The sequence below is a fragment of the Leuresthes tenuis genome, unplaced genomic scaffold, assembly GCF_036924035.1.
Source record: "Leuresthes tenuis unplaced genomic scaffold, fLeuTen1.0.hap1 SCAF_8, whole genome shotgun sequence".
In the NCBI taxonomy this organism is placed as follows: Eukaryota; Metazoa; Chordata; class Actinopteri; order Atheriniformes; family Atherinopsidae; genus Leuresthes; species Leuresthes tenuis.
Window position 1 is genome coordinate 19,927,142 of NW_027325362.1, and position 13,057 is coordinate 19,940,198.

The 13,057-nt window shown below is 43.2% G+C and overlaps 1 protein-coding gene across 3 annotated transcripts in view; it reads right to left on the reverse strand.

Moving 5' to 3' along the window:
* sipa1l2 (signal induced proliferation associated 1 like 2) overlaps positions 1 to 12,572 on the reverse strand; it is a 75,822-nt gene extending 63,250 nt beyond the window's left edge. For all 3 annotated transcript variants that reach the window (XM_072391293.1, XM_072391292.1, XM_072391291.1), the window contains exon 1: positions 12,392 to 12,572. The gene's annotated coding sequence lies outside the window, so the exon portion shown is untranslated. The remainder of the gene's footprint in view (positions 1 to 12,391) is intronic.
* Between the last annotated feature and the right edge of the window lie 485 nt (positions 12,573 to 13,057).

A 13,057-nucleotide genomic window follows, 5' to 3' on the forward strand; every position in this document is an offset into this window, starting at 1 on the left:
AAAAACAACAGCAAGTAAGAGGATTTTATTTCTTTTTTTCAAAGTGGCCATCTGGAGCGTATGTTCCACTCGAACAACTTCTTACTGTAATTAATTAAGTTGTCACAAGGGAGCAGTTTGATTAAGTGAAAACTTCTCTTATTCTCTATAGGCCATGTTTCCAGAGCTCAGAGAGGAACGGCGCTGATAGAATTCCTGAGAACTAGGCGGCCCTGGTTTGCACTGCAGCTGGCATCTGTTTTATGGAGTCACTTTCAAAGCTTTCCCCTTACAAGTGGCATCAAAAACATCTGTTCCCAGTGCAGCCACCCACACGAGAGATTGCCCAGTGCTGGCAGGATGGCCTGCAGACATAGGTTACAGCCGACATGCAAACACGCATGTAAAGCTCCAGACAGCCACAATGTCACAGTTAAGATAACAAAACTACCAAAACACACAGTATACAAGGAGAGGAAAAGACTAATAGAGTGGAGACAGAGGAACTGAGAAATTACGACTACACTGAAAGGAAAAAATACCCTGAAGAAGAATCTAAAAAGCAAATTAAAAAAAACAAACAAACATTAAATAACAAGAAGTTACTGTGGAACAGGAGCATAATAACAAGTAATTCTGAGTCTCCTGGACACATTGAAAGATGTGCAGTTACACTGAATCTCAGACCAATTTGACCTCCATCATGTTCAAAGGAGTCCTGTCCATGGAGGGGCCTGGTAATGTCTGACAAAGTAGCAGCAGCAGCACTATATTAAGGCTGCTGTGTCCAGTTTTGTGCGATGCACTCTGGCAGTGCTGAGAACAGTGTAAAAACACTGCGCATCATTAAGGGGAGTGTGTTTGAGGACCATCCACAGCCTTTTAAAGGGACATCTATTGTGGGGAGAGTGGAGAGAGGGAGGCAATAGCAAATGGTCTGAGTTGTTTCCATTCCCTCAGCCCGTTTATGGAAACATTATGGCAGTAAGGTTCAGTTCTCACGGAGGAGGAAAAGATTTGGTGAGTGAGTGAGTGAGTAAGATTGGGAGACAGGATTATGTGAGTAAAGGAGAGAAAGGAGAAGCAGAAATGCTGCTTTTAGCTGTTTTCCCCAGAAAAGACCCTGCTCCGTGTGTGTCCTTCTTTGTGTGCTTCTCCCTCTGGCAAAGGCCACAAAAGCCTCCATTTATCTATCCTGAGCATCTAGCCTTATTGAGAAAAGGCCCTGAAAGGCGGGCTGCAATCACATGTGCCAGGGTGACATGGCTTTTCCCTTGTTAACACTTCAATCTGGCACCCTGAGTGCACCCAACACAACTCCACCAGAGTGAGGGATTACTCCTGCCGACAAACGGGGGGAAAAAGAAAAGTAGTACATCTGTTCTACATATTTGCATTTCTTTGGTTGAGATCACAATGCACCACTTGACTCGATGGAAGGCGAACATTCCCAGTCAGGCATGAGAAAAACCACCCCATCAATGAGGCCTTTTTCCACCCTCGAGTTTCTTCAGCCGGGGTAACGGCACATCACAAAGAGCAGCTTGCACAAAACAAAATCCGTCAGAACTCAGAAGCAGACGGGCACACTTTATTCCCGATTCCTGCTCATCAGTTTCCATTTACTCAGTGTTCTCGGGAGTCGAAAAAGGGACCAAGTGCAATTTTAGGACATCGCAATGTATGCTATTCAGCAATCTGCAGCTCTAATTGCAGAGTGAAGAATTTTCTACATCTCTGGCATTGAGGCCCAACAGCTGCAGCTGGCATGGCATGTGGGGGGTGTGTTAAGGGAGGCGTGGCAGCTAAAGGGGTGTCAAAGACTAACCTCCTACTGAGTACCACCCACACACGCACACCTTTGCAGAAACACACACACGCACGTGATGTTACAATCAAGCGTTTTGTGCTTTTGTCTCCCTGGACAGCTTAATAACGTTGATAACATACCAAAGCTTCAGGGGGAGTATTGTGCTTTAACGTGTGCCTCCCTCTCTACTGTCACTCACCGGCACATCCTTGATCTTTCTGATTCAGCTGCCATAAACAAAAGAAAGACACTCCAAGACATGCATACCAAAACAACCATAAAATGTATGAATTCTATTGCCCATTCTTGCTTCTGCATGTCCCCATTCTCGCCGCCTCCTTATTATACCACAATCTTACCATCCCCCTTCCTGAATGTCTAATGAAGGAAAGTGTCCAGGGAGACGGGCAAAGATGAATTCATTTCTTTCACCAAGAGCCAAGTGCACCGATCCGACCCGATTTGAGGGCCCTTTGACCTTTAGAACCGATCGAGGCCAACGATCTGATGAGGTGTTCTTATGAAGGGGGAGAGGGGAATGGGCGAAGAAATGGGGGAGAGGAGGGGGGTGAAATCCAAACATCCCAACCCTCATAGAAAAGTATGTCTCAAATTCAAGACACAGTAGCTTTTCCTCCGCCGGTGAAAGTCCTTTGACATCAATATTTATGCGTTTCAGAATGCCTCACAAAGCACTGGAGTTGGATTATTTAATGTACTTACGTCTTCAGCCGAGCAGAGAGAGCAGAAATCAGGCACAAGAGGAAGAACGGGCACAGGAAAGTGTCTGTCCTTTGCCACAGCGCTGGCCAGGTTTTAAAACAGCATCCCAAATAAGCACAGATTTCCTTATCTCTACAATGCAGCATGCTCTGCAGAATGTCACAAAGATGGCAGCACTTGGAGAAACACACCAGGAACTGGCAGCGGAATAACCTGCATCAACCCAGAGGAGAGGAGAGAAGACATGCTTTGATTTTGTTCGATTACATTATTACCAACAAAGTTTAACAAGATGTATGACTCCCACAGGCTGTTGCTATAAACAAAAACTTAAGTTGACTTGCCTCGTAAATAACAGTTAAAAATAAAGTCTTTCAACACTCTGTTGGAGTCTACTTTGCAATGTTTGTGTCTAGCAACGAGATATGTGAATTCCTATCATTACCATCATCCTTAAGGAACCCCAGGAACACAATTCAATATTAAATCAATGGGAAGCACAATCCTCGATGACACTCCCGGGGCAGGAACAGGTGCATGACTAGGTATTTTCCTTCTTTTTTTGGCCTCTATGACAAGAAAAGCGTTGGAAAGGTCAATATTCTAAACTACCAACCCACAGACATTTTGCTGATATCGCAGAGCACTCACAAAAACACCACAGGGACCAATCAATAGTTTATGGGCCATTCCTGAACTGAGCAAACAAAGGAGTGGGGACCAACCAGGGAACCCGCTTCGTTGGAGCTGTTGAGGAAAGTGGAAGGTGTCTTTTCAGGGACCCCCAGACTCAGATGGCCTTTTTGTGAAAATTAAACTAAATAACAGGAAACAATTAAGCAGCCCAAGAAAATGTCAAATGTCACCACCTGAGGGATTGGACCTTCGTGTGTGACCCTAATAACAAGCAGAGTGGAGCAAAGGTGGAGCCATTCTGAAAGGGAGATTTTCGACCGGTACACCCCCCCCCCCCCCCCCCCCCCACCCCCCACCCTACAACGGTTTTTGGATGCGTACTTTGAAGACGAAAAAAAAAAGCTTTACGACAACTGGAGAAATCAGGACAGCTTGCAACATTGGCGTAATAGCCAGGACAGAAAAATCTGGAGAAAACCTGAGTTTGAAACCGGGTTGATTTGTGATGAAGTAAAAACAAGCGTTATGTTATTATGTTATTTGCTAATATAAACAGCAATGGGGTTGTGAATCGTGCAATGATTTACTGGCCGGTTTGCAAACTATCCACGTGAAGCATGGTGAAAGATGGGATGTTTGAGGACTTAAAAAAAAAAGACTGGAGTGAAAATTCAAGAGGAAGAAGAGCTACATCACAATGTAATATATTCATCAAAGTGTTGACATTTTACTCTGACCTCTGACCCTTGGTGTTTGTCCTAAACACTGAGTTATCCTGAGTGAGATGACAGCAGTGTAATTATACAGCTGCTCTTGTGGTCAGATACACAGCACCTGGCTGTGTAGCCTGCACTTGTGTGTTCACTGTGTTCTGGCCTGGGCCCATGCAGCTCTGTGCTGAACTGCATGTGGCCCCACAGTTCTGTTTACATTTCAAAGGCTTCCAGTAAATATGGCCCAGGGAAGGTAAGCATGGAATGAACATACAATGTCGCTGCTGGGCGTTGCGAGAATTACACACAGAGATCTGTCGTTGGGATTCTGTTTGCTTGATTGCATTATGTCATCTCATTTTCTTTAGTCCTTCGTCTTTTAAGGCAATAAGCTCACATACAGGCTGGCATTCAGCACCGCCCCTCAAGCCCTGGATCCCACGTCCTCCCACCCCCCCTGTGGCTAACCTCCAAACATCCACAGCAGCTTTCAATACACTTTGCCGGATGAGAGGATGGGAGCAGCTGATCTCCTCCACACTGGCAGACAGTGAGGTTACAGAAGCAAGAGAAAGGGAAATAAAAAAAATAAAAAAAATCAGGTCACGGTCACTGCTGATCATTATACTCAGTCAAAAGCCTTTAGAAAATGCATAAAAGGATGGCTAGTTGAAACGATGTTGCAAAGAAAAAAGAGCGAAAAAAGTGAAAGTGAAATGGAATATACTACTTTAGGTTTGAATTAGTTCTGCTTGGCTGGGCCGGTGCTCCTTAAACACATCATACAGCTGCAGCAGCCCCGAGTACAGGGAAAGGCCAAGCCGACGCACAGTTCAGCTCCTTTTCTGCTGCAGCCTTCCCTTCTACTTCGTGTAAAAGGCTTTTCACATACACACCAACTGCAGTATCTCAGGCTTGTCTAAAATATTCACAGACTACCGTATCTTTGCTACAACAGTAGGCCACGGGCAAAATTGTGTGCATGCATTTTTGTGCCTCAGTGAGTGGCTAAAAAGCTACATAATAATGTCTCTGAGTGTTATTCAAAGATACTCCCTGAACCAAACAACACGGGTAAACTTGTATATTTTCAGGATATCGAATACAGTGTCAGGTTTTTCTAATCCGTAAAGCTCTGCAAGATCAAAGGGCTCTGGCCTTGAGCAAGGAGTCAACAGATAAGGATTTCTCAGTGGCAAATATTGATTATTTCTGCTCTTTTTACACCAAAAACTGGTATGCTTTTTGACATGGATAAACCCACTCACACAAGGTGATGGCCACCTTTTCCATTGCCAATAGCAGGGTGGTTGAGTGTGCTACGAATGTGCTCATAGAAATGGAATTATACCCTGTAACTTTTATTTCACTTTGAGGTGAAATCCCTGTAAGGAGGGGATGGTATTAACTGCAACTTGCAGGCTGTAGAGGACCCCACTTTTCAGACAAAATAGTTTAATAAGGCAGCGCTGCACAGAGGGATTAACAAGGCAGGCTGTGCCTCTTGTGTTACGTAAAGTTTCTAAGTCATTATAAGAAACTGTGTAAATGGGTGTTAAAAGAACAATTGAGCTGCGCCCACTCTTGCTGCCCAGACCACAGCCCACTTAGCAGAAATGAGCATGTCCGCCCAAGTATAACGTCTACATAACTGCCAATTGGAGCTGATAAATAAAGCCAATTAATGCCGACAAAAGCCAGATGTTAGTGGGGTTTTGTTGGTCCAGTGTAAATGAGAGAGCAGTGTAGCCGATGGATAACATATGTTGTGGCTGTTCTTGTCTTATACTTTTTCTTGTTTTGGCTCATTAACCCATTAACCTAAATTAATAATTTGTTGACACCATTGTTTCAGTAAGAATGAGCACAGCTTCTCAAAAAGCTGCAAAAAAAACCTAAAAAACTGAATCCTACATGTTTCCATAGACTGGTTTGACGCGGTTAAACAAGGCTGCTAAGTGTTGCCAGATGGTGGCAATATAGGTTGCTTTACTAGTAGGGGTAATTTAGTAGAAAAAGTTGTTTACTTTACCATAGACAATACTAAAGGAAGTAAAAAACAACAACAACAAATGCAGTGGAAACCTACAAAAGGAAAGAGCTCTTTTTTGGGGAACAGCTGGGGTATACTATCTTGGAAAGTGATGGTCAGTCATCCGAGTCGTGTCATTTTAAGTTAAAATCCAGGTAAAATCCCTCTCAAACGAGTGTATTAACTTTTTACAGTATGTACTCTTTCCCTTCGCCTTATCCTATTCACCTCTACAAAATGCAACTAAAGAATCACAATGAAAACCCAGCTGCAATGGCCACAAAGACAAAGGCTGTCCCACTAGGAAGGTGTCAGCATTTCTTTGGTCAAATTGGCTGCATAATAAACCTCAGCCAATGTAAATTATCTCAAAGGGGCAAATTAACTACTCTTGCCAAGATTTAAATCATTGTGCAAGCTTTTCCCATAGAATAACATCATAACATAACTCAACCAGGGTAACACATTGCATCACACCACCAAAAAGTTTCTAACTTTGTTATAGTCTGGAGATCCCAGGACAACTGAATTCATTATTATCTGATTTATGGACCGGTGGGAACACAAACAAGAATAACAGCCCCCCCCCCCCCAAAAGGTCTCAACAGTGCTTTTTAAAAAAAAAACACAATGACAGACTACAGACCATGACTAGACCTTCTCATTTGTCTCATGTCAGTGAGCTGGCAATGTGAAAGGAACCAACACAAACAGACACAACTGATAAAGGACTGTTCAGAGGGAAAGTTCCTTCCTGTGAGAAAGGTTGACACCGAGAAATCCTGCAAATTCCACTCTCAGAACAAAGCAGAACAACACACAAAACAACTACTGCTGCCGCTTAACCCTACAGTGTAACATCCCCTGAAGCGATCCCGTTCCGATTCGCTTTAGTCAATCCAGCGCCGGCTCACGCCATACTTTCAGTGTTTCATTTCAGTGCATCTTACAAAAGAGAAGAAACCAACACTTTATTCAGGATAATGCAGATTAAGCTGGATTTTGACACAAGCTCCTGCTCAACAGCAGTGCACTGCAATGTGCCGGTGAGGTTAAGTGAAGGATACAGGCCTCTGCAGCAACGCCTCAGTGGTTCACACTCACACAATCACGCAAACACATTAAAGATGAGCATCTGTCACGGCTCTGCTCCATTTGAGTTGTTAATTACAATTATCCTCCATCAGAAACAAGTCAGTGTAGTTTTACGCTCTGAAGTAACTCATCCGGTGGATATTTGCTCCTTGGCTTACTCTCAGTCAAGGGTGCAGATGCTTATGTTTTGTGCCATCTTAGCTTCCACATTATTTAACGTGAATATCGTGCAAACACTTTATTGTTGCCTTCAAGGCCCGAAATAGTGTGTATCTGAAGCAAAAAGCCCATGAAAATGACAAGAAAAACATAAACAAACCGACAAATTGTGAAATATCTCTTTCGATCTGTGAATTGATGATAAGCAAATAACTTTGATTATTCTTATCAGCCCTTATCGTCCCATGTTTGACATGTAATGGCATGCAGCCTGGACTCTGGCTGCATTATCCACACTCATGGCCATCTATTCAAACGGGCCCTTTCTTTTTCGCTACAGTAGGAAGGAGGTATGCACAGCGGCACTAAACCAAATCCCTTCTTATCTCCCATTGGAGGCTGGCCACAACCTCAGAAGTCAGTTATACCAATTGTGTGGGCCTGCTGTGGTAAACACAGATGGAGTTAACCCCATAGGTCACTGCTGGTCCTTGGACTCTGTGGGTTAATGACTGACCAGCGCCCATTTTCTTCATTGTGGTCCAGTAACAGAGAAGTAGACAAAACATGTGGGGAGGGTCAGCAACATTTGTTGGCCTTTTCTCCAACATTCCTGATAGGGACACTAATGAGTTCCTAAGGGAACACTGGGTGCACACATAATTCATCTTGGCATGACACATTTTCCTATATGCTTCACTACTGCGAATATTTTTATGGGGATATTGTTCAATGATTGGCATGGTGATAAAGAGTGATGCTGCTCTTTTCACTACTTTTTTTTTTAGTGGTAAATACACTGCTCTACACCTGGAAGTGAAAGGGCAACAAATAAAATGATGGTATGGATGACCAGTGGAGTTATTCATTTATTTTCTTTAATTCTCTCATGGCTATAGTGATGAGGTCTACCATCTGGAGTATGAAGATCTGTCGGATAAAACACAGTCTTAGTCTATACATCTGATGTGACATTTGGATCACATCTGTAAAGCATGTGTGGCTCCATATGTCGTGTGTGTAGCATAGAGCTTAACCCAGAAAATTATGTCAAGTCAATAGGTTAACAAAAGGTTTACAAGCTGATTTAAGCTGGCTGTCTTGTTTTCATGACCAGAAACAAAGCAGCGACGCCTGGAGCGTCGTAAAAATTCAGGGTCACTGTTTACTCAAAGTGTACACTTCAACAAAAGGGCTTCAAAACACCTTCCAAAGGAATATAGAGAAGCACTGTTCTGGCTAAAGTCATCAGCTGCCCATTCGATTCGACTGAGGTCTTGATTATGGTGACATGTGGATATCCATCTAGGTCAATCTCACCCCATGCAGAGAGAAGGATTTTGGGTTTTCAAAACCACAGACTTAGATGCAGTCCTCCAAAAAAACCTAATTGTGTTCAGTCCTGGTTGACGATGCTACGCTAACCGTAGGTCGAATGGTGACTGGTTGAAAGATAGCTTAAGCTGAGATGTGCTTTTCTTTGGGACTTAATCACAAAGTGGACAAAGAAAACAGAGTGGCTGCTGATGCATGTTCAACAGCTCTAACAGTCTATGTGGGCCTTAGCAGGCAAAGATGGCAAATACAGTCCTCAGAAGGCTAAAACATTTGGCCCCCATGTCAGACTTCCTCAACAGCCCTTCAGAGGTATGGCTCTGTGTAAAAAAGTAATGCTGCAGTCAGTGCTTGATTTCTGTCATCACATCATCTTCTCCAATCAAGCAGTTTCCCCTCAAGCCACAACACAGACACCCCCCCCCCCAAATATGCCTGATGTGACAGCAAGACTCTTGATGAGCAGCAGAGGGGATACAGAAAGAATAAGAAAAAATAGAGAAGATATAAGGTGCTCAACAGGATGGGGAAGCACCTGTTCTGGCTAATTTGACTAAGATACTGTCAACAGAATCTCTTCTGAAAGAAAGACACCATGAAGATGCCAAAATCCGTGTCAAGTATGGCAATCTTTTCTCTTAGTAAACACTTTACAATCAAACACATCCTCCGCTGTATAATGTACAGTGTTTAATCCACTGTATCCACTTGAATACATTTAAAATATCCAAGTTAAGCAAGCAGAGATCTAATAAATAAACAAGCAAAGTGGCACACAAGGGTTTAAATCCACAAATATCCCCGAGACACACAACATTGTTTCAACATTCTTCAAAGAATCAGAATTCAGAAGGCTAATACAGTTGCTTTTCATCCTCCATCAGTAAGATGTATCGTTGGCACCGAGTAAGCAAATAGTTCTTTTACAAGATCCTCACTGCCACTAATTTGATTTCTCAAATTAATAGGGAAGCTTATTTCAAGTGTCTACACTCTGCATGTTATGAACATTCTTCAGCAATGCGCACACATCCATCACAAACAGTCCCCTTGTGCAACGAGGGGTAAGTCCATCAAAAACATCAACCTAATGACTTCATCTATGCTTTCCCTAACAGGGATGAGTGGGCTTAAACCCTTTCATAAATCCAGACTGCAATCAAAACAAAGGCTGACAAAAAGGACGAGGAGAAACACTGACTCTCATAACAGGGGCAGGCAGCATGTGATCCCCTGTCTGCTGGATAGTTGGTTTTGGAGCAACAGGATTTGGTCGGGGAGGCCTATTGTGAATCTTGGCCAGTCAGACACTCAGCCGGTCAGCTGGCGCACATCAGACCTGGTTCGCCTGATCCTCATCACATGCGTGGGATGTGGGATCTGTTAGAAATGGGTGTGCCACACGGCATGGCAAGCCTTTGTGATACGACGAGGAGAAATTCATCACCCCTGAAAAATGTTGTTGATTTTTTTTCAAATTGTGGTTTGAACCCAAGCCCTTCAGCAGCTTTTCTCCCTCTAGTTTTTCCTCAAAAACCATGGTGAGTCAGCACAGCGGTAGAAAAGCACCGTGAGAACAGAAACACACATGGGGGAGGATCACCCTGCCAGCCAATGCTGGGTGCCACGATGTGAGTGGTGCAACAAAAACACTGAAATCAGCCACTGCTTTTAAGCCATTTGTAAAAAGCAGTAACTTATTTACAGCTAATTCTTTTTTTTCTTCCTTTTTTTTTTTGGTCACCGGCCAAAGACGGGGGCTGTGACTCAGGAAGACATCCTAAACCAGCCCTGCAATGATAACAACTGGATATGGCCTGCGGACATGTCACAGGAAGCCGTTTCCCCTCCAAACCTGACAGGTGCCCTTATTGTTCGGCTGAGCACACTTTGTGCACATAACTTTATTTTGAAAGACATGTCTATCCAGCTCAATTACCCATTGTCTGGTAAGTCATGCAGAAGACGCTGTTAGAAATACACGAGGACATATTTCTTCTTCATTGCCCTCTCTGCACCCTGCTGATGGCACGATACAACAGATCTCTATTCAAGCTAAGATTGAAAGCCTTAGCTTGACACCATCACTATCATGGCTGCTGAGTAAGTTTCCCTTTAGAAGCGTGCTGCTGGCAGTGGGTGAGATGCGGTACCAAGGCAGAATCATTTTCATCCCCAGTGGGGACAGTTTTGTCTTTATTCCATCTTCCATCGATTTTGAACTCAATCTGAATTCCCTTTTGCATTGCAACAAAAGCACAGACTCTTATACACAGATTCAATCAAGAAACAAATCAAGTGTAGAGTCATGGAATCTATTAGAACACCTAAAATCAGAGATCATATAGGTCAAGTACTTCACACAAGGCTTAATGACTAAAGCATCCAAAACATATATATATATATCTAAATATATGCAAAATTGGGAAAGAGAGCAGATTAATTGGCTTGTTTTTCGCTTTTTTGCACTGTAATAACAAATTCTTCACACATCACTAAATATCTCTTTGTGCCCATTCAGGTTAGTGGTCAGCTGAAGCCTCTCTGATGTGCAAACCAATGGTAGCTGGAGTTTAGCCAAGCATTTCAAGTATCAAAAGGGAAAAAAAGGGAAAAGTTAAATGTTAAAGCAGGCCCTGGACATGCTTCAGCCATATTAAAACACTCCTGTGCTTGCTTTCTCTGGCAGAGCCCCACAGAAAAACTAATCTTTCCCAGACATAAAACCCTGTGAAAAAATAAAGGTGTCTTATTGATCTTAACGCTCCAGGATCAGAGAACTCCATACGCTTGATCTGCTCAGATGAGAGCTGTGAAACCAAAAAGGAAATAAAGCCGAGCAGCAGCAAAAAAAACACGAAGCAGTGGAAATTTACATTAACGCTAAGCAACGCCTAGTTCTGTCTGCGGCCTCTTTATTTCCTTTTATTAGGAATTTTGTCACAGTGGAGGCTAAACTTCCTACAGGAAGACAGCAAAGGATATGGTGCTGGAAGACAAACAATATTTGACTTAATCCCCCAGTGGAGTATACAACACAAGTCAGTGTGAGCTGAATGGGCCCCAGAAGCAGCCAGTGGTGAAGCATGATTGTATATGCTGTGTACAAGCTGACTGTCAGATATTATTTATGGTGGAATCCAAACAACTATGACTAGGGGAAAGAGCTCTTTGTCTGAGCAGATATGCACGCTCTTATCATTACAAAGAATATCCAAGTAAACACCTAACAAAACAGAAAGTTGCTTACATAATTAAAACACATCCCGCTCTGGGCCTCCCAACAAAATCAAACATGGCCTGTGAGAACTGAGCTGTTGGCTTGGCTTTCAGTCGAAATGTGAGGCTGTGTTACCCACGACCAGCGTGACGATGCTGACTTTAGCGCCCCCCTCTGTTTCCAAGGAAACACTCCACTAAAAGAATTCATTCAAAAAAGGTTCGAGCCCGACTACTTCTCCGGCTCAGACACACACACTCAAGCCACCACCTCTACATCCATCACTGAAAGTCAACATTTAGAAAATGCAGAAATAATATATTCTGAAGGAATATCAATTGGAATTGGAACGTCATATGCACTCACCCTTTGTCGTGGACCTTTACAAACAGGAGTCAAGTTTAAGTGACGCGCACATACCTCATGTACACTTTATGAATAGACATAAATACGAGCTATAGATAGACAACAGCTGAAACGTTATATCCTCCTGTTACTTTACGTCTCTCGCTAAAAATGACATTAGCTACGGTGCCGGGGAGCAACTTTATCCTTTGTGTTCACTGTTCCCAGCGATGTGCTGCACTAACAGAGTGTATCGCTCCTCACTTTCAACTACACGTTCTTACTTTTGACTCTTTTTTTTTTGTTTTACGGTTCAGAGCGAGAACAACACATTTGGGGCTCACCTCAAAGTGCGCGCGGTGTTCTGTCCAGACTGTTCACGATTTTATTTATCCCGAAGATGTAAACGCGGCGCGGTTTGTGTGGTAGTCGGTCCTACATCCCCCTCTCTCAGTCTCAGCCTCCAAACTGAGGCGACACGGACCATAGCGATATCCATCCAGCACCTATCTCCGTGATGACAACACGCAAGGAGAAAGACTCCGCCCACCCCACGCTTGGAAAAACTCACTCCAGTGACCACTGCTCTGACATAATAGTTTTTTTTACCCTTTTCCTGGGTGATACGACTGAAGACTAATGTTTACTCCAGACTAAAGCCGAATAAAGACGCTGTCATGCAAACAAAGCAAGGCGGCTTTAATGCCTTCCGTCACCACGAGACTCTTTTAGTCTCGAGCCTACAGTGGCACCAACTGGTGAAATCCAGAAAATTCAATATTCTAAACCATCTAAATAAACTGTCATCCTCATTTTGCTCCAAGTTGTGCTGGTATAGTTTGCTCGTTTAATAAGACGTTTGTACAAGGTTGTTTTATTTTCCCTCAATTTAGGCCAGTAACATATTCGTACAATTAGTTGTGTTTTCAGTTGTGAATGATATTGTAATTTTCCATACGACATAAATAAGAGATAAAGAAAACGGTCGATCGGCCGAATTTTGAATAGGC